Source organism: Anas platyrhynchos, chromosome 1, assembly GCF_047663525.1.
Source record: "Anas platyrhynchos isolate ZD024472 breed Pekin duck chromosome 1, IASCAAS_PekinDuck_T2T, whole genome shotgun sequence".
NCBI lineage: Eukaryota > Metazoa > Chordata > Aves > Anseriformes > Anatidae > Anas > Anas platyrhynchos.
This window is the reverse complement of record NC_092587.1, coordinates 111,195,889-111,216,919: the sequence shown is the minus strand read 5'-3', so window position 1 is coordinate 111,216,919 and position 21,031 is coordinate 111,195,889. Positions and strand designations below refer to the sequence as shown.

The following is a 21,031-nucleotide window of genomic DNA, read 5'->3' as shown; positions in this document are numbered from 1 at the left end:
GCCAGCCGTGGGAAATGCCAAAAACATGGGTATGTCTCAGCCTTGTCCCTCCCCAGGACTTGGATGCCATCAGCAGTTTTCAGAAAAGTCCTCTCCGTCCCAAGGCCAGCTAAAAGCTCAGCATTGTCAGCAAAACTGAATTTTGCTGCCCCAAAACCAAGGACCATGCAGAGGTAAGGGGCAGACAGAGTGGCAGTGCTAGTGGAAATCCAGGGTTTGCTGGTCCTGCTTCCGAGGAAGACAAATGGGTGGTTGTCACAGTCCCAAAGACCCAGACTCCTCCCTGGAGAGCAGCAGCATCCATGCCCAGACTTTCCAAGGCTGAAAAAGAAGAGAGCGGGGTGGTTTTGCCCTCTCCTTTCTCCCACATATGCTGCTCCCATACATACCTCTGCCTGTGCCTGGTCTTCCTATTCAATATGCAGTGATATTACAGCTTGCAGCCAGGTTCTTCTCTTCTAGCTGTGGCCTGAACAGCTGGTCTGGGGGCTTACAGGGCATGTCTGTACTCTCAAATGCAGAAAGTGACTGCTTGTGAGCTCTGCCCAAGCCAGAAAAGTGTAAGCCAATGCCAGTCCCAGCCCCGTGCCACCACTGAGCATGGGACTGCACCTTCTGTGCACATCCAAGGGCAGAGAAGGTCTCCCTACTGCCAGCACAGCTCAGATCCAACACGTAGAAATGCCTTGTAGGACTGGCTCAGGTCCCTCCAGCTTGGTGCCAGCATGGAGCTGGCATGGCACTTACCTCTCCTGCTGACACAGGCATACAAATCCGCACTGTCCCCTCACCCTTTCTGCCCAGTCTGGCTAACTTTGCTGGTCCTGAGCCCCAGACACAATGACATCTTAACTGCTTTCTTATCAGAGATGCAGATGACCACAGAGTTCAGCTGCCTCTGTGGCAACTCACCAGGGAAGCTAAATTTTGAATCCAAACATTTACACCGAAGCTGAGGTACCTTTGTCCCACCTGGGACATAATCAAGGACTTTCTCAGCATTTCACGAGGGATGGCCCATGGCAGTGAGATACGTTGCTCTGCCTATATATAAACAAAGGCATTGGTTTGGGTCAATCAGCAACCAGGAAACCTACCATACGCCCGATTTTCAGCCCCTGGCCCAAAGCTACACAACAAAAACACAGCATTCATTTAAGCTTTTCCATAATATAGGGGTGTGTATAGGGAGAAGGGGAGGGGGGAACCAAAAACAAATAAGTTATTCTTGCAGATTTGATGAAAGGTTCATGGGCCAAACAGTTCTGCATGGAACCCAGTAATTTTTACTTCCCTGCTTAAACTTGAAACCAGCCAAATTGCATGTGGTTTGTGCTATTGCTGTGAACAGCTTACATGGCCATACTAAGATCATTAGCAATTAGACTATTACAGCTATACATTAGTTAATAAACAACGTGAATAATCATACAAATGTCATATTTTGGTGCCAGAACTTGACCAATACAAACAAATTCAACAGTGTTTGGCACAACTAAACATTCTAAGAATTTGTACATAATCTGCTTTTTTGCAAACCTTTTCAGAGGGAGCTATTTACATGGTAAGCATGTTTTTCTTCAAGAGATTATACTCCTTCCAAGTCAATTAACTACATTCCAATGAAAACAGGGAGAATTTTAAATAAATGATACTAGCATGTTCATAAAGAAAGAGAGAGGGAGAATGAGAACGCAATGGAAACTCTGAAATTGTGGTCACTTAAATAAAAACCCTTCTGTGCACAGCTGAAAACATTTTCTCTCCTAAAATACTGACATTTTACCATGGGAGAAAGAACAAGAGCATTAATCTTACAGGGGTTTTCACTTGTTTTGGTTGCCAGAGTGTCTCTGTTACTGCCTCGCGTTATGATTGCCATATTAAAGTCATTAATTACACAATTCAGTGACAGAACAATCAGAAAAAAAAAAAAGCAAGAGAAGTCCTCTGTGGAATCAGCACTCAATAAACTGCAGGGTAAAACAGCAAGGATCAGGGTACAGCAAGGATGAGGGTAAAGCAACTTTTCCTTGCTGAAGGCAGCACTGACCTTTCCAACGTCTTGGTTGAGCAGCTTCTCTTAGCACTAGCCCACAGTACCACCTATCACCTACTGTAAAAGATGAAGATGGGGCTCTGCAAGCCCCCGAGGCAAGGTGTTTATAAGGCCATTACCCAGGAACCTTGATGAAAAGGATGTGATCAAAGCAACGTGTCAAAAGCAACTTGTAACCCCCAAAAGTCCAGATCACTTTGATAGCTTCTACTCCTGGTGACCCTGCCCCATGAAGAGCAGCTGCCTCTCAGGTGAAATTCAGCAGGGAGCAGTTCCACTGTAGCATGAACTGCTAATGCGCTAAAGGAGGAAAACGCAGCAATGCACATACCAGCATCTTCATCACTAAGGAGTGACAGGACTCAGTTTGAAAGCACTCATTTACTTCTCTGTGCAGTTATATCTGAACAAAAAGGAAGATCCAAACAGCTCGATTCCCTCCCGCTCTGTGCCTCAAATCCAGCAGAGGGGAGCCCAGCTGAGCTGGGAACACTGAGTGCTCAGCTATTATTCAAGTCAGTGCCTTCACATCTCAATAAATGCCCCATGACATGCGGGCATCCTCTGAAGATAAAGCATTTGTACAAAGCCAGGACTGTCAGAGTCCTTGAGAAGGGCTATCTCCTGTCTGTCACACGGAGAAAACCACCAGCTATAAAACAGGTCTGGAAATCAACAACCTGTAGTGTGGTCACTGTGTACTCAGAACTCGCAGGATGTAATTTTGGTACTTCAAACTCCCCACTTGGATGCATTTGTCCAACCCTCCGTCTTCAACAGAAACCTATCTGCCTATACCCAAAGGCAGAGCCAGCTCTCACGTTCCTCCTCACTTGTCACATCGATAGAGCATAAGTCATATTCAGATGTCAGAAAGAGTCTATCCACACAGAGCTTAAAAATAATAATAAAAAGAATAAAAAGAAAAAGAATTTTACAAGTCTGTCACAGGCCAAATCCAGCCTACTGCGTTCTATGTTCATCCTGAAAGGAGCCCCCACTGAAAAAGGAAAGACTACTGTTATTATTTCTATTCCCTTAACACTACAGATCAGGCCCCCTTTATTTTAGGCACTGTACAAACAAATTACTCAAACAGTCCTTCCCTCGGGTGCTCCCCAAATAGGAGTGCCTAAAATCTTTCATTTGTCTAGACCTCCCACTTCCTACAAGAACATGGGGATTGCTGAATGTGAGAAAATAGCTGAAGTTCGTCCTCGGCGAGCTGAGCACTGGCAAGGTTAGAAAGAAGCCTCCTCTTGGTTCATACATCACACAGTGGTGGAGTTGCTTCTCTGAAGCATGTGGTTCCTGGTTCTAATCTCAGCTGTGGTAACGACCAGCGTGTTCAGCTACTGCATGAGAAAGTTTGCTAATTGTCAGTGTCTGTGCTAGCGTCTGACAGATACAGCAGATGTCATGGCCAATTTTCAATTATGTGCAGAAATGAACTGCATACCCTGGGAGAAAGCAGAGCTTTCAGGATTCCCCCCGCCCCGCCAAATCTTAGGTGTTTCATCTGTGCGCCAATAAGCAGCACTCACAGTGAATAACGGATTAATAAAAAGCTCTTCCAGCCCGAAGCTTTATCAGGCAACTTTAAACAGCCTTCCCTCTCTTTCGCACTGACTCTGTTGTCTCCCACAGTCTAAGACGCAGGCAGGAACTCAAGGCCCTGAAGAACAGTGCTCTCTTGACTGCTAACAGCTCCAAGAAATGGCTATATATAACTGCTGTCTGTCACAGCTGTGCATTTCATAGCCTTACTGCCTGTTCAGTAGACAAATGTCTTCTGTTCTTGCCCAGTTCCCAGACCCAAAGCCACCGTTGGACACAAGAGCTGAACTTCAGCAGCTTGGTTCCAAGGACCTTTCCCTAGGCTGCTGTGAGTCTCTCTCCTGGCCAGCTTTAAAGAGATGGCAACCCTTTTCTAGCCACTCTTTCTTCATCACCACAACAGCAATCAGCTGAACAGCCTTCCTGAATTTCTGCGTTATCCTCTTGTTTTCTAAATCAAATATAACAAAGTTTGAATGTTTTTCAACAGAGTTGAAAAATATCATAGACCAGGCTATAATTGCCTTTTGCTTTTGATGCCTACCAGAAGCAAATCTTGACTAAAGGGGTTCCTAGCGATTGAATTCTACCTTTTTTTCTGCTTGCTCTCCTGGTGGGCTGCTACAAATGGAGGTTCACTTCCCCTGGAAAATCACACAGCTGTGTGAAGTGTTCTTAGCCTTCTTTCACATCTCTGTCCGTAGAAAGAAGTCCAGCTGAACATCTACAAATTGGACTGCTGTTAATTTATCTTGGAAAGTCTCATATGGATATGCCTGGAACCTAAGTTTTCTCAGGTCCTCAGTTCAGATGGGGCCCCTTTTTTTTTTCTCTTCTAAATCTCATGTCAAGAATTTGAGCCAAATATGGCTATATCTTATCCTACATCCGGATCTAAATAAAAACTGTGCCACAAATCATATTTCCAAGATTTTTCTCTTCAAGCAATTTTTCTTTTTTTTCTTTTTTTCTTTTCTTTCTTTTTTTTTTTCCTGAGGGCACATTTTACCGCGCTATTAGAGCTAGTTTCTATTAGGCTTGTTTATGGAAGGAGGAAAAAATTAATGACAACATCAGAGAGATTCTTTGGTGAGATCCTATTTACAAAGTATGCCCACAAAGTCCTATTTCCCAGAAAAAAAAAAAAAAAGAGAAACAAATGACAGCAGAATATTTTCTTGCTCACAGTTACTAAGTCTCCCCCTTCTGTCAGTTCTGCTTTTTCTCATGATGACACACATAACCATTTCTGTCTGTTGGCTTTCTTTTTCTCACGTGTACAGAGGCTGCCTCTGATTGTAGACCCTCCATTTTGCAATTAGAGAACGTCTCAGCCCACATTTCTTATCTTCTGACTAGGCCTCATCTATTTTTTCCTCCCCTTTCACTGTGTGAGGAGATTACTATGGAGCAAAGATTTTGCTTCAAGGCAACTAGTAACACCTTGCTATAAACAGCTCGATATCACATGCTATATTCTGTTTGCATCTTCTGAGGCCATAGTTCATCCCTCAGTCATGTGAACGCTCGGCACTGCCAGGTCACGTAGCAGCTGAAGGCATGGTTGTGTGGGCAGGCTGTGAACGGTCGCTGCTGCTAGCTAGATCACACAACAGCGATTTTGTGCCACGGACACGCTGCCAGAAGTGTCTCAGAGTGCCTCGTGTGCCTCAGCTCCTTGCTTGCTTTTATGAACAGCAGTGAGACAGAGAGACTGGGGGCTTGGTGCTGGCTTTGTACCTGCTGGGAGTGCTCTGACTCTGGCTACCCTGTAATGCCCAGCTATTACGAATCACGACAGTTTCTCCAAGATTGCTTCTCTGCTATTTCCACAGCCCTTCCGCCCCTAACTACTCTTACTCCCTCATCACTAAAATATTTCCTGTAATGTAGCTTCTCAGGCTACATCAAGGGCGCTTCTGGTTGCCCGGTATTTCACTGTGTGTAACCTTTTGTATGTACCTCAGAGAAGCTGGATCCAGACCTTTCTCAATTCCAGCAGTAGGTTTTTGCCATCCTTCATAGACAACCACTTCAGATCATGCCTGTGTGGACATGTACAGACAGAGCTCAGGTCTTCTCTGCTCTCCAGGATGGCTTCTTAGCTAGGTGTGCTGATGCAGATATTTGACTTCTGGGTAGAAGTTAGCCTGTACCTGCCCATGAAGATATGCCCTCTGACAGCTTTTATGATACTCCCAATTACAAGCCTGTAAAAATAAGCAAATAAGCTCTACCTTGCACAGTTCTTAGCACTGTTTCCAGGACCAACTCCAGAGAAGCAAAAGCATCCTAGGAAAAAACAATACACTGTATATCCCAGAGATCCCATCACCTTCATCCTGCTGTGAAAGGCAAAAGGAAACAAAATTTTCCTTCACAATATCAATCAGGTTATTGTTGTGCATAAAAACCTCCGATTCAGGATTTGCCTATCCAAAATACTGGCTTCCCCCACTGCAATCGCCAACCGCTGAGCTAGGCTTCCTTTGTAGTCAGCCAGCTGAGGTGCTTTGCAGGGCGTGATTCATCCCACCCTCAAGCAGGTACCAAAATTAGGGCAACAAAGTCCTCAGGGGAGCAGCTCTGATGTAGACACCTACCCCCAGACTTCTAAAGTTCAGTAACAGGAATCCCACCTCCCGACACTTTTCAGATGACCCAGTTTATCAACAACTGTCATTTATCTCAGCAAAAAAAAAAAAAAAAGAGCAGATGCTCTGATCTGTAGTTTCATTACACTACTTTTATTGAAAACTCCAGGCCTGTACCACAGAAGTCTGGGAAAGACTAGCCCTTCAGACTGCACCAGGGGCTTAATAAGAATGAAAACAGCTTCACAACACATCTGGCTTCCAGTTTGAGAGATCACCTGGACCTCTGTCATCTGATTTCACACACAGGTGCAGTCCCAAATCAAATAGATACTTAATCAAGAACCTTACAGGACTCTGAAGTGTATATTTTACAACATTTCAGCCCAAACTACCTTCTATTTACTTAATATTACTGTTCAAACAACTCCCAAGACATACATGGAGCTTTATAAACACATAAAGCAGATAGATCGCAGTCCGTGAAAGCTTTGATTCTAAACAAAACATAGCAGCAAATGAAGACAGACTGCTGTGTGGGGGCTGAGGAAATGGTTACAACCAGCAAGGCTAACTTCGAATAGACTTCACATTAAAAAAACAAAAAAAGTTTGCACATTTTTCAGTTGATATTTCTGGGCCTGGTATTTTATGCTTGAAAAGCTTCTTCCTGACCTGTCTGGTTTTATTTGCATTGAACCATTTGCCTCATCAGAGTTTCCCAAGAGACTGCAGGATTGTCGTAAAACTCCCTGCCGCTCTATTTTAAGCAGGCTATCAATGCACTTGAGTGTTCAGACTATTAGGGGCTGCCTCCACCCCTGCTAACAGGCAGGGAGTACTGACCGCAGGCTCCTCTCGGGTCACCTCCTGTGGTGCATTGAGCAGCAGCCTTCCTTGGAGGACCCCACTCTGAGAAGGACAGGAGATGGAAAGAGCTTCTCAGCCTGCTGAGCTTCTGCACGCAAGACACAGCAATCTGGTACCTCATTTACTGCTCGGGACAGGCACAAAGGAAGCCTGGAGCTGCCTTGCTGGTTGCAGCTGAGCCTCTGTGGGGCACGCAGATGTCCACACCTCTACCTTTCTCTGCACCACCACAGCTTGCACTGACCTGGCCTGGGGGAGCAGGAGAACCATTCACACCAAGGCTGTGTCTTTCCCCCTGTAACCCTACAGGCTGATCCCAGCCCTCTGGGCAAAACTGAGGATGAGAGGAATGAGATGGGGAAGAGGTCACGCTGCCTCCTGGCCCCAGACCTTTGAACGGATGGGGTGGGTGGCTAAAGCCTGCATATGATTGTATGATCTTGTTCTAATATAAATAAGGCCAAAAAAAATATATGTTTATTGGCTGCTTGACTAGCAAAAAGTCTTCTGCCATTTTGGCCCAGTTCGTCTGTCTCCTCTCTGCACCTCCAATATTTCCTGATCATCTAACCTCTGTTTTGCATATCTAATTCTATGCTGACACACGCTGCCTGCAACAGCTATTCATCGATGCTAAATTACTGCTCTTATTCTCACCCTAATCTGTCTCTAATAGTAATTATATGTTACTTCCTATATCACCTTATGCTAAATCCTGAATGTAGGCCCACTAAGACAGTGAGGATTAAATGATACCACACCTATCAGACAGCCTTTGTGTATACATTGCCACCCACATGCACGGTAGGGTGACAACCCCTCTGCTTTCCCCTCTGACCTATACATGTCTGTGTACCCTGCAGCTCGTGTCCAGCTGGAGGACTTAACATGCAATGGAAGGGGTCCCTCTGACCACCATCCACAGGGCCAAAACACCCACCAGGACCTCTGCCACCTCCACACTTCAGGCAGCCCCACTGATTCTCCTAATGATGGTCAAAGCCTTGTAGTGCCTGCCCACCGCTGCCACCCATAAAACACAGGGATGAAGTTCCTCTGTAGTCCAAGGACTATTGACCACTAGACTTCCCCTCAACCTCCCTTTAGGGAGCTTGCAGGGGAGCCACCAAGGGAGCATAAGCTTTTTCCACTCGTTGCAGGAGGGTGAATTTTATCTCTAGTGCTTGCATACTGTAGAATGGCATAAATTAAATCAAAGTGGAGCTGAGGAAATCAATTAGAGAGGAGTCTCTGCAGGATTTAGATGGTTTGCAGTAAATAAGGCCTGGGGCCACACGCTGAATGCTGAGAATGAACCAGTAATAATGAATTGTGACCCAGTCAATGAGGACCATCCGGCCAGCACACCAAAAGGGGACATCATGTCACAGAAAACAGAGCACATGAGCATGTAATTGGAAACCATATCGCGCCTGCATACATGCAAGCAGCAGGAATGGACAACACACAAGCAATTCAAGTCTTCTTCATAACTTCTGAGTGCTTTACATCCCAATCTTCACATTTTCTGGTTTCATAGATTGAAGATACCAATAAAGTGATAGGGCAGAGACTTGTTAACCATCAAAATTACCTTCATCAAAAACTCAGCTCTCAGAGGCAGCTAATGAAACCGCACTCGTAAAGCAATCACAGAGTATTCAAAATAGGCACATGGGAAGTAGCTCATGGAAATGTACTGGGCTGGAGCACACAAAGTGTGCCTGCATAGCCCCTGGGGAAAACACAGTTACATGCTGTGTTGCAAGAGAGGCTGCTTTCTGCAGAGAGGTAGCTCAAAAATCAGCACAACTCAAAATTCCTTCATGTGCTGCCATAGTACCTTATTGTGGAAACATACATGGATCTGCAGAAACTTATTCCACCTGCCTCAAAGGAACTAAGATATACGGTGTGAGCTTTTAAAGCCTGACAATTGTAGAACATCAATAATTCAAAACCTGTGTATGACTCACACTGCCCAACCCATCCCCCTAAGGTTACTTTTACTTAATATTCACAGAAGGCACATTGTTATTTCTTCTTCAAAAAAAGTCATGAATAACTTACCATTCATTACCCAAGCAATTTTTTTTTTACAACTGACTTTATATAAAAGAATAAGAAAGCATAGAAAATGTTGATTCCCCAACCTCTTAAAATCTTCCTACCTTATTGATATTGAGCATAAAAGCATTATTCAAAAACTTTTAGTTTGCAGAACATTACAGTTTTGTTTGTTTGTTTAAAGGGCTCAACTTTGATATGTATTTGTTTTATAAGCAATATCCACCTCTGTTCCTAAAAATGCAATGAATGAAGAAAAAAAAAAAAAAGGCAAATATCAGACTAGATTAATATTTTCAATTATCTACAAATTAATATATCAATATATCAGAAATCACTCTTCAGACTACCAGAGAAATGTGGACTGATAAATTCTGTTACACTCTGTTTGGCAGAAGATGGTAAATTCTCAAGCATTCCACCTGGGATCATTTTAATCATTTCAAACCAGAGTGGCTTCCTCTACCCATTATGGGAAGAAGCAATCTTTTGCTTACTCTTCCACAGGATGAGGTAGGAACTGTCACCAGTCAGCTGCTGGCTGGCTGCTCGTGAATCATGCATGAATCCACTGGGAATGGCACCTTTTTAAAAGCAGCATGAGGCTTATCACTGGTTACCACAGAAACACAGTGATTTTCCCCAAATTGGTCCACCTGGTTGAGATAGAACACACTTCTAAGAGGTTTTCTTCTGGTTTCAAAACAAGTGATGGAACCAGATTGGGCTTGGGCATTGTTTTACCATTAGCAGCAGCAAAAATGGACCCCAAAAAAGGGGCCTTGCCATTAGCCCCCAGCTGCTTATTCTTACCCCATGCTGCTCACTTCTTATCATCTCATGTGCTCATGATGTCATGGTGAATTAAATGAGAACATTTATCTTTCCTTTTGGAGAGGGAGACTAACTGGGACCAGTAGCCAATCCAGTTCTCTCTATAGCCTTGAAAACCCTTGTGCCAGTGTCTCTGAGAGAGGAGTGCTGTGGGAATTGAAGTAAGCAATGGTGCATGGCTGTTTTGGTTGCTGGTTTCTGCTAGTGTAAAATGAACATGAAAATAAGCCCTGCCCCACAAGGCGTAGTGACTCCTTTGCAAAAATCAGCAGTTCAGTGTCACGTCAGTTACAGTGCTTGGTTATAAATATTCCCTTTTTCATTTTACTCCGGGTTAGGGCACTAAGCACCAGTTTTCCCGAGTGCTTTTCTGCCCTGGGAGAGGGGGCCTGCTGTAGCTGCTGCAATGCCAGAAGTCACCCAAGCTGACCTGTGTCCTTTGCACAGAGCAGCGTAGTGAGGAGATGTTGACTGGCGTCTGGGCTGAGCTGATCAGCCCTGCATCCTGGACCTTTTTCCTTTGGAAAGCCTGAAAAGGAGAGGGACCTTTGCTCCTCCCTGAGGCAGAGAAAAGACTTACCAAGTTTTCATCTTGTCCCCTAAGCCAAGCATGCACCCATGCACTTTGCTCTGAACCTTCTTCTTCCTCAGTGCTGCCTGAGTTTTCCCCTCTTCGGCTCCTGCTGTGCCTTGTCAGTCCTCCACTGACACAGCTCCTACGTCAGCCCTTTGGCTCAGAGCAAGCAGAGCTTTCTGCTAGCTGAACAAGAGTTTATTGAGGACAGTGCTGAAGTAGCCCTTTGCTCCTAATTGACTTCAAAACGAAATCTCATCCTCCGGGACATAAACACTCTGCAAAACTCTGTCCTAAAACAGAATAAAGACTGCAACAGAAAAACAGCAGCAAGCATCAACGCTAAACTCAGAGACCAACAGACCAAACAAATTTTGTCAATGGCGAAATGCAAGTGGGCAGCTCGGGTTTTAGCTCTCCCTTCAGCTGCCTAGAACCAGGCAAATTTTGGAGGTTGCAGAGGTGCTCTGCAGCAGCAAAGATGGGGACTCGTCAGGTCTGCGGTACCTCAGCAAGTTACACCAAGCAACATGCCACCAACGTGTGCCCCCACAGGCTTGGAAATTATTTTCTAAGCAACTGTGACTTTAATTTTTCTCCTACCATCACTAAAACCTGCAAGTACATATAACAGTACCACTATAAATTCAAAGTAAACATAGCTAAACAGGCAATTTACAACTGTACTAGCTGTCCCCCTTTTTTTTTTTAAGTTCATGAGTGTGTGTATATATATATTACATATACATCTATATAAATACACATGTACATATGTATACTCACATGCACATATATATATACACTTCCTAAGCAGTTACACTATAAGCCATATTTCTAAAAAAGCCCTGCTCCACAAGGCATAGTGAGCTCTTTGCAAAAATCAGCAGTTCGGTTTCCTATCAGTTGCAATGCTTGGTTATAAGTATTTCCTTTTCCATTTTACTCCAGGTTAGGGCACCAAGCACCACTTTGCTCAGTTTAGATGTTGATGTTTAGCTTCAGTGAGGGAAAAGCAAAAGCATGCCACTTGAACTACTGGACTGAAACCTGGCCTTGTGTCCCACTACAAATCCAAAAGGAGAAATTTAGCAACAATCTAAATCCAAGCTGCCCAAGTCTTCTCTTTTCCCTACAGAGTCTTGATTTCTCACCTCTTCTGTCAGCACTAACAACCAAGCAGAGAGCTCAGGGAGCTTTCTGAGCTCAGACCTGCCTGTGATCCCAGCTCCAGGTTAGTTTTCCAGTCCGATCATTCCTTCTTCAGTAGCTTGCCACTGGCCACATGGATGTGGGGGCTCCCCTAGGGTGGAACTTCTCAGCAGGTTCAGAAAAAGGGGAGCCTTGACAGAGAACAGCTCAGATTCCCGTTGGGCAACAGCCCTCTTGTTGTTGAAGCTGTTCTGCTGTGTGTATGCTGTTCCTGGGACAGAAGGACTCAGCAGCACAGGAGTAAGTGGGAGTCCTTAGCATTGAGGAAGGACCACAGAACCACTTGGTGTTTCAACACGGAGTACAGAGCAGGCAGGACATCTGGGCTATCACATAGCCAGAGGTGGGACACCAGCTTCAAGGTGGTTTTTAACCAGGCAGATGCACCCCTCACAGCCTAACACTCAAAAAAAAAAAAAAAAAAAAAAAAGGTCCATCTCTGCTACCACACCTGGCTTTAGGAACAGTGCCATTGCCCAAAATACATGTTCAGAGGAAGCCATTCATTACCAGCTCTTTCCCACTGTCTGAGACAGCATTTTCCAAATTATGCAAAGGAAGGAAGAGAAATAGCCAGAGACTTTGTTTCAGGTGACAATCCACAAAGAGCAGAGGTGAGCGACCCTGGGAGCACGCTGCTGATGGATATGCACGTGGACGTTTATGTGTGTGCATGGCCAGGGCTGTGCTCTGCTCTGCTCTGCCACAGTCATTTCCAAAGCCTTTGAGCACTGCCTGTTGTGCCTGCTTTGAGCTTGTGGACCCTTAAAGCCCAGCCTAGCAGTGTGCAGTGCAAGGAGCAGTGCATTCACCAGATTTTACAAATAATGCAATGCATGCCTCGCACCTTCACTTGAAAGATATCTAAGTGCCTGATAAATATGCATGAACCAATCCCCGGTGTTGTGCCAGAGATATTCTGTAGACTGTGCTGAGGCATGTTCCCAAGCGTGAGGATCTGCAGAGGCAATTCACAGTAAAGAAGCATTATTATTGCCTGTTCTTCCCAGTTCACCTTGAGAAAGGGGACATAAATACTGTGATGGTAGCTCTGTCTGGACTGTACAGGCAAAGCTGCCGGCCTCAGAACAGCACAGTAAAGGACGAAGCATTGAGATGCATCTCCCAGGTTTTATTATCTCCTGTGAAGACAGAGCCCATCACTTTTTCGCATGTACAATGCCCTCTATTGCTCCTCAAAGTATGCTAAATCACATTGCTGCCTCTGTTGATTAGTAGAGATGTCATATGAGAGCTTGTACTCAACACGCTGCTGCACAAACCCAGAATTATAAACAAAACAAGTTTCCAAATCATGACATCAAGCAGTTTAGCACCTACCTATCCAGCCAGCTCCCTGCCTCTGCAGTTAGAAAGTGTTGAACAGGGCAGAGCTCTGAATCTGGAGAGTCCGACATTGCAATCAAATAGGAAAAGATCCGTTCCGTGGCTAGGCAGTCAAGTGTGTGAGCCTGGCAGGAGAGGATTAAACAAGATTGGGGTGTAAATTTACATTAGTTGGAAGTATAAATCAGGCCTGAGACACATTAGGCAGACACTAGGCCTGTAAATAATGACACATGCACAATAAACAGACTCTTGGCAGGAGGCTGCCCTTAGGACACAATGGTAGAGGCTCCTGAGATTTGATGAAGGAACACAAAATAACCAAAAAGGGAAAGGAAATGCTATCAGTCTCCAGTGTGTATAAAACAGGGTACTAAACAAATCAGAATAACCTTGAGGCATGCAGGCCTCCCGGATCTTTCTCAGCTTCGCAGCTGCCCACGTTCTACTTGCAAAGCCGTAAACAATGAAATGAAGGCTCTGAAGCACTTCAACAACAAAGCGGCTTCCAGGTATCCTATCAGCAAGAGCAGCTTCCAGTGTTTATCACAGAGATAGAACTGCAAAAACGTTGCTCAGGCTTAATCACATTGGCCACTATAAGATCAAAAACAAAACCAATATCCTCTACGCCTCTAATTCAGTAAGTTGACTGATTTTCTTTGCATTTTTGAGTCCTTTTTGGATGTGGAGAGAACTAGAACCATTCTAGTTAGTAGGTAGTCAAAACACTGCTATCTAGGATACTAGGGCATGGATATGACATTTACATAAATAAGACACTTTTTACTTTTTTCCCCAGAGATTTGTATGTGGTTTTTCTTTTTATCCTCTCCAAACTTGAGATGATGGTCACAAGGCTTATTTGGTCAGCATTGTAGAGGAAGGAGGCTTCTGACTGGTTTGGGAATAACTTCTAGGCCACGGTTTTGTCACTGAGGGACAAAAAGCGGGTGATGTTTCTGTGTGCATGCAAGACTTCCATTGCAGACCCATGCTCTGATGAGAAAGTGAAGAGGAATGAAAGGATGCCTGTACAAGAACGAAACAGACAGCCAAAAAGCACTAGAAATATTTGTGTTTACTTATATTTTGGCCCAGCCTGTCCCGTATGGCATGACTGCCCTCCCTGTCAGGAGAGCACTTTACACACTGGCTCTGTCTGTCCGTCTATCCTGCCTGCTGCAGGCTGGGGAGGGGAGCTGGGCACAGCTCAGGCCTCCTGGACTCACTGGGAGGAGGGGACAAGAGGAGGGTGCTGCTGGCTTCTGTCACCAAGGCCAGTGGCTTTCACCCCTGGTAGCATAAAACTTGTCCAGTGTTACTTTTCCCCATCCAAAAACTACATCACTTTGTGAATCTTGGCCACTTCCCCCAGGAGGCAGGGAGAGGACTTGTATTGCCAAGCCAGCGTTCATCTGCTGAGACCCAGGCTGTTCGTCCTTTGCCTCCTACCCTCTGCATCACTGGCAATGAACCTCCTCATCTCGGCAACTCTCCAAGCAAAGCTGCAGCCAGCACCAGCCTTGGTCTATGCACAACTCGTGTGCAATCGGAGGCTGAGATCTGGAGGAGGTCAGCACGCTCAAGCAGCCCATGTAAATATAAGTGCTCATCAATCCTCATATAAAGCAACAGGGATTAAGCTGAAGTTGCTGCTTTATCTCTAATCCTCACCGTCTCCCATGCTGAGGCTGACTGTCGTAGCCAACTGCAGTCTGTACATACTTTGTGAAAACAGACCTCCACTGCTTGCTGAGCTCTACCGATCCAGTCTGTCTCTCTTCCTTTTCAGCCTCCCACCACCCCCCACCATGTACTAATACCCCGTCATAATAATCCAGAAAACTTCCTCCGTCTTGCTCTTTGGCATGCTTTCTGGAGCACTAAGGGCCCACAGAACAGCCTTGCTGTCTCAGTTTCTGTGCCTCGCGCTACAGCATTCCCAAGCAGCTACCTAGAAAGTTCTGCTCAGCTTCCGAGGTCTTGGTCTGAAGCATGCCTGAGTGCCGACTTTTCTAAATCTATCTACTGACTACATGCGACTGTCAAATTTCAAGAGCGGCTAAGCGGGCCAAATAAAGGCAATTTATCTTGGAAAGAAGAGCAAAAGGCATGCCCCTGACACTATGGCATCCCATTGCGAAATTGCAAGCATGGAAACACCAAAGGAACTCAGCAAAAACTCTGGAAGGTTTTTACTTTTTTTTTTTTTTTTTTTTAATACAATGTGGACAAAACAACAATTTTCTCTATCTTAATTCCTGGAAATGACTGAGCTAATCTAGGCAAATCTTTCCCAAATACATCAATCTGAAATGGATACTTGACCCAGGAAATACCTACTAAAATGGTTCAAGACTGGCAAAGTAAAAATAAAAATTTAAAAAAAAATTAAAAAGTCAAAAAAATGGGTACGTCTAAACTTTGCTAGGAGAGACCTACCTGTACTATACATATGTATATATACAAAGTATAAACACAAGAGAAAATAATCCATTTTTCAGTAGCAGGCATCATGCTGCTCTGGCACCATTTAGGTTCTTTAGTTTGTCTGGCATCCAAACTGCCTCCTGGGGTAGCCAGAAAGGTTGGAGCACATCCAGGTTTCACCCCCATTGGCTGTCAGGATGCTCACGAAGATGTGTACTCTGAGGTAAGGCGTGCTGCCAATGCCCACAACTTAGAAGTAGCTGGAGTGCCCCAAAAGCTAGGAGGATGGACTGTCTTGAAAAACAGAGAGGGTTAACACTCTGTTGGATTTCTTTAAAGTCAGGCAGAAAAGTAACACTTTTCTCCAGGACAGTAACAGTTTCTGGAGCAAAGATAACACATTGCCTTATACCCCAAATTTCCCAGGCACTGTAATTAACAATAGGCCTCTGACGAGCTATCTAAGCTGTATCCAGCTGTATCCCAAATGTGAAACACTTGCACAAGTGAAAATTCAATTAGAGACTCTTTTACTCCCATCCAGAATCAACATGATGCCCCACAAATCAGGACCTGGAGCCATGGCAGGTATGTGCCTGTGGAGTCCCCACTACACTCTTCTTTCCCATTTCCCTTAAAAAATCCTAAAGAAGACAGGTTTATAACTGGTATGACTGGTGTGAGTGTTTAAGATAGAGATTTTGAGTGGTGGAGAGATCCTCCCTGCTGTCCTCCTCCCACAGATTTCACACTTGTCCTTTCTTCATGAGGTGTTGCCCTGGGCATACGGAGGGTGGCCCAGAACTCGGAGGTGAAAGTTTTGCTGCACTCCCAGAGATGCCTCCTTCTCGCACCCAGCTGAGGTTGTATAGAGCCAGAAGAAAAGGAAAGACTGAGCTTTTCAGCATACTGGCAGATTGCATACCTAACTGCATGCAGCTTAAGCAGCAAGTCACCCCTTGGAGATAACGGGCAGGCTGGCAGCAGGAGGCAGTGGAGTAATCCACGTGTGCACGTGTTTCAAACTGCATTCGAGTCCTCAAGCAATTGGTTATTAACATAGTTTTCAGCAGAGCTGGACTGGGGATTGCTCTCTTTAGCAGCCCTGTAGTGACAGCAGATCAGTATTTCCAAGGAAAGTGGGCATTCGGCTTTGATACTTGTTAAATGCCACAACAGCTAGTGGAAATAAGAAAGCAAAATCCCCAGTCAGGGAAAAAGGGAGCTTGAACTGGAGTTACCCCCTCAAACTCATATCTCCACTGACAGAAGGGCTTGTGTGCTTTCCAAAGACTCCCATGCATTCGCTCTCAAATCTTCCTCACCTCGTGTGTACTTGTGCACTACACAAATTGATAGATCTGTTTTTCTCCTATTTATTTGGTTTAGCATCCCATTTCTAAAGAGCAGCTTCACCGTGCATAATGCAGCAGCTGCCAATAAGTCACTAGTATAGCCAGCCTTGTTTTCCACAGGGAAGTGTGTGTAGTCAGAAAGAAACGAAGCATCTAAAAATAATGCCCTTAACACTCTACATGCAGCTGGTTTTCTCCAATTTTCCACTGGCCCGCTGCTGTATGCTGATGACAGTGTAAGAGGAGATCAGAGAGCCAGCTCAGTACTTTTCCATGGAAGGACGAAATCTCTAAGAATAACAATTTATCAGAGAAGCTGTGTCTGTTTGACCTGGCTCATTTTCAGAGATTAGAAACCAAATAGCTCACAATGTATTGTGTTGACTTTGGGGGGGTTTCTTATCTAAGAACTGATTTTCATGTTTCATCAGTTCTCAGGGGGGGGGGAAAGAATGCACATCTGTCTTCCAAAGTGGATCAGTGAGAGGATAACAACAAATAATGATAACTTACCCATGTGGAGTGCCTTTCATCTTAAAGGATCCCAGAAATGGCTACGGTTTGTTGTCCAGTCCTGAACTGCTGAAGTCACTGCTGATTTCAGTGAGAGCAGAAGCACTAAGACAGGGCAGTATCTCTGCAGCCCTGCAGGTAGCTGGCCAGCCTGCGTAAAGCTCCATGTATATCACCACTGGGGAATTAAGTGTTTCAGAGCTGACAAGCTATATGCACACTCCTGGTTCCCTGGGGACGAAAGAGACCTTATGCAGAAGTAACCCCCAGCCCTGGTCTTCCACACTGCCAGGGGAGCAGGCTGGTTGAAGAGAGTTGTAGACGACCCTGTTGTGGTGGAGGAGACAGTCATGAAAAGAGTCTCAAAAAACAGATCATTGCAGAAACTGATGGGCTCAGTATCATGATCTCACCTATAGAAAGAGTCACTGCATCTCTGGCTACACCTGTACTAGCAAACAACATAGTGGCAAGGCTCACGCATTGACCCTGAGGTCAACTGGCACAGACTGGCCACATCTGTGCTATTAAACACTCTTAGCCTACAAATCAGGGTGGACGCATTCACGTTGTCTGTTGGGGATGGTCCTTGCACTGAGGAAGTTAACCCCCTGTGCTGCAAATATTTAGGTGAGCAGTGGCTGCCCCCCTGCCACCACCACCCTAGGAACTATTAAATTATTACCTTAAGAATTGAAGATTAGGTTCAATCAAGTTGCCGTGCCTGGGCCCAGGCCCCTTATTTCAGTAGCCCTAATTTTACTAATATAGAGATAACTAGTGGCTTCAACAAAGCAGTGTCTCTTTTGTTTCTGGAGTGGCCTATTGCCAAAGATTTGGCCACGCATAAAGTCAGGGATGAGTTGGAAAAGGCTAAAACTCCTTCCAGGTTTTACTGGGCAAAGACCTGCTCCCATGAAAAGCCAACAAAATGGAAATGAAGCAGCCAAGGATGCTTGTGGAGTACACTGTTGACATGAAAAAGCAAAATCTTTGACCCTCAAGCAAGACCCTCAGCACATACGGGACAATTAAGTGATCGGATGCAGCCAACTAGGGTTTATGAAGGGCAAGCCCTGCCTGACCAACCTGACCTTCTTCTACAACAAGATGACCCACTTGGTAGATGAAAAAAAGGCTGTGGAAGTTGTTTACTTGAATTTTAGTGAAATATATGACACTGTTCCCCGTAGTATTTTGGAGAAACTGGCTGTTCATGGCTTAGGACAGATAGGACTGGTAGGACACAAAGAAATGTCATCAAATTGCGCCAGGGCAGGTTTAGATTGGATATCGGGAAGGATTTCTTTCCAGAGAGGGTGATCAAGCATTGGAGCAGGCTGCCCAGGGAGGTATTTAAGGGACGTCTGGATCTGGTACTAAGGGCCATGGTTTAGTGACGGGACTCAGTAGGTCAGGTTGATGGTTGGACCTTGAAGGTGTTTTGCAAGCTAGATGATTCCATGATTCTAAGTCAGATTCCACTGTTGGTTACCTGTGTGCAGTCAAAAGCATTTCCCTCCACTGCCTCCTTCACACCATACAAAAACATTTGTATTAATCTAATGAGGTATACATTCCAGCTCTTTCCCAACTTAAGCCTTCATTACTTTGATGACTCAGAAATACCAGGTGCAACTTCAAAGGAACGATTTCAGTAGGTTGTTAAGATATGATCTCCATATTAGCTCTCAAGGATACACACATTAAAAATATAACGGCAAACGATGAAAGTATCAACACATCGTTTGAGTGCGTGGAAAAACTCCTCAAATTCTCAACAGAGAACTGGAATAAAACCACCTGATGTTACTGCTGAAGAATAACAACATCAGGATTCCCTGGGAGGAGGCTTGCTGAAGTCCCCAGCCAGCCTAAGGGGCAGGGGAAAGGTCTTTCCCATCTAAGTGGACATCTGTCAAACAAAATGGGATACATTTTCAAGGACTGTGCCAAATTTAGACGTTGTGTACTCCTGCTTGGCTGTCATGACCACTCTGGAGGTCACACAAAAAGAAATATTTCTCACAGCACAAACCAAAGTGAAGCGAATTGCGTAGCAACCTACTCTTTCAAGTATAGTACAAGCTTCTCCATTCCTTCCAGGAAAATCCTGTCTACGTGCTATGATGCCACATCCCATCTCGAGTGCTAAATTTGTCCAACACACAACATCTGGGATATTCACATGCACATGAAGAGCCCTGTCCTGCAACACAGTGGGAGGAGCCATGTGGAACCACACTTGCTCCGAATGTTTGCCAGGCAAAATAGCACTGGACGCTATATATAAAAATGTGCAATTTAGAGGCCCTAATCTGCTCCTTCTTAAGGCGATGGCAAACTTTCCACTGTCTACTGCAACATTTGATCCTTCAGGACACCCCCAGAAGAAGCAGCAGCGAGGCTCTGTCATTGTGTTGGCAGCTGAAGCTCACGCCATGGTGGCAATGCAGCAGGTGGCCAACACTCATGCACACAGCTGCAAACACCTAGAGAGGGAAACCCCAGTGAGAATTGCAAATATATTTATTCTTTGCTAAATACTTATGGCTCATATCATGAAGTCTGCAAAGGATTTTACTGCTGCCCATGAGGGATATGGTTATTTCCTCATCTAGCGGTCTTTTTCCAGATGTTTCTGTGACACTTTTCTATACACTTTCTTTCCAATAATCTTGTTTTAGAATCAAATCCCCAAAGAACTCAAAAAAACATCATACTATGCTTGAGCACAAGTCTTAGACCACAGCATAGCCAAGATACACTCAGGCACAAATCAAGGCCGTATGGCAGAGCAGGTAAAGATTGCTCAAGTCAGTCTCAAGAATATATCTTCCTTTACAAATGTCTTTCAGACAGCAGTTTCACATATTTTCTGTTAGCCTCTGCTCATCCATAAAAATAGAGCATGCTGCAGAGGTCATTCTCATAGCATGGTATGAACCCTGATTGTCCCCATGCATTCAGAAACTAGAAGTACCTAAAGGGTAAAGCTTCATTAAGGTGCCCTCATACCCCTACCACATTGTTGGTGTTTTGCCACTTGTTTTGGCCTCCACAGGGTCTGCTCCCTATATCCCAGCCCAAAGTCCAGTGAAACTAATGGAAAATTTCTGAAGCTGATGTCTGCTCCAGAAGGGAGGCAAAGTGATCTAAACTGGATTAAGAGTGGGCAGGCTGGAGAGCTATGTACTTTGAAACAAGTGGTTCTTAGCACATTTGGGCTTGACCATTACTTTGTTCCGTTTTAAAATTAGATCAGCCAAAAAAAAAAAAAAAGTGTTTTACAATCAAACAATTTTTATTTTGTTCTTTCATGTTACAGTATTTTATAACCAACATGTATGGCCCTGAAGGCAACTCTATCTTAAAGAAGTCTACCTCATAGATCATGGTTTCTGGGAGAGAAATAGAAAAAAAATATAATAATAATAACTTTGATGTCCTATGGCCTAAAGCAGAATTCTTCATAAGATACACTCCACTATAAAGAAAGGAGCCTTCTGCATCTCAGGAAACTATGAATGAATATACAGCTTTTAACATACAATAAAACTGTTGTTGATTGCAGAAATAGTCCCACAGTTTGTGACGTGTGTCTGAGTGCATAGGACAG

At 44.6% G+C, this 21,031-nt stretch overlaps 1 protein-coding gene across 1 annotated transcript in view; it reads right to left on the bottom strand.

Moving 5' to 3' along the window:
• Window positions 1-17,654, bottom strand: part of KCNE2 (potassium voltage-gated channel subfamily E regulatory subunit 2) — a 106,626-nt gene extending 88,972 nt beyond the window's left edge. Inside the window, exons 1-2 of the mRNA XM_021268384.4 lie at window positions 17,413-17,654; window positions 13,106-13,236 (exon numbers count right to left, since the gene is read on the bottom strand). The gene's annotated coding sequence lies outside the window, so the exon portion shown is untranslated. The remainder of the gene's footprint in view (window positions 1-13,105; window positions 13,237-17,412) is intronic.
• Between the last annotated feature and the right edge of the window lie 3,377 nt (window positions 17,655-21,031).